This window comes from Ciona intestinalis, unplaced genomic scaffold (genome assembly GCF_000224145.3).
Source record: "Ciona intestinalis unplaced genomic scaffold, KH HT001042.1, whole genome shotgun sequence".
In the NCBI taxonomy this organism is placed as follows: domain Eukaryota; kingdom Metazoa; phylum Chordata; class Ascidiacea; order Phlebobranchia; family Cionidae; genus Ciona; species Ciona intestinalis.
The window spans coordinates 2,598-3,863 of record NW_004191363.1 but is presented as its reverse complement, the minus strand read 5'-3'; positions in this window follow the sequence as shown (position 1 = coordinate 3,863).

Sequence of the window (1,266 nt, the reverse complement as noted above, 5' to 3'; positions counted from 1 at the left end):
CCTCAAGTGAATTAAAGTCATCATAATGAATGAATGATCCTGGAGGAGCAATTTCTTCCACATCACTTTTAGGAGGACCCCACACAATAGGAACAGCCCCAGAGTAAAATGCGTTGAACCATAACTTCTCTGTGATATAACCCCGACAATGAACCCCATTTTCAAAGGCCAAGTAGAACTTATAGTCAGCCAATGTTGGGTAAAACCCTTTACTCCCAAAAGTGAGGTTCCCACAGTGTCCATAAATATCCACCCCAACCCCTAACCTCTGTAACTGTTGCACAACAATGAACCTTTGTTTCGCACCCTCTGTGAGGGCACAGTTGCTTGCCACCCATGCAACAACTCCTGTTTTTCGTGCGATGACATCACGAATCTTTGGCTCCATCTCCTGGTTGTCCTTCCGTTGATCTTCGCTTCCAAACAGAATGTTTTCCGCCTTAACGATTCCAGGATCACGTGGCAAATCGTCGTTCTCTGCGTCGATCGTTTGCCTAAAAAAAAAACACAAAATTACGTCATTGATAATGTAGTTACAGAGTTTCAACGCGTCAGTAAGCATCAGTTGTGTATGAACACGCCATGTGTGTCTGGTGTATAAGAAGACACCCATGTTATAACTTAATAGTGAGCATGAGGTGTATGAATACACCATGTGTGTCTGGTGTATAAGAAGACACCCATGTTATAACTCGACAGTGAGCATGAGGTGTATAAATACACCATGTGTGTCTGGTGTATAAGAAGACACCCATGTTATAACTTAATAGTGAGCATAAAGTGTATGAATACATCAGGTGTGTCTGGTGTATAAGAAGATACCCATGTTATAACTTGACAGCGAGTATAAGCTACATATATAACTCGACAGCGAGCATGAGCTACACACCAACCACTCACATTCCCATCCACGCACGACCTTAACACCATCACATCAACATCCAACAAACAACATGATCTCCTTGCGTTGTTGTATTCCAATGCAACTCCGTAACGTCTGATCAACCAATCAGGAAGCTCATTAGCGTCTCCTTGAACCTGATTGGTTAATTTAAATATAAAATCACTTTTTAGGATTTTTTTCTGAAAAAAATTTTTGCAGTAAGTCAATATTCTTTTTTTTTCTTATTTTTAGACTTGCTGTTTGGTAAATGCATAATGGAAAAAATGTTACCAGAAATAAAGGGGGCAAACGTTTGCGTTATGCCCGGTAGCAACAACGGAAGATTATATAGTTTAATTCTTACATGTATTTTACTCTGTGGA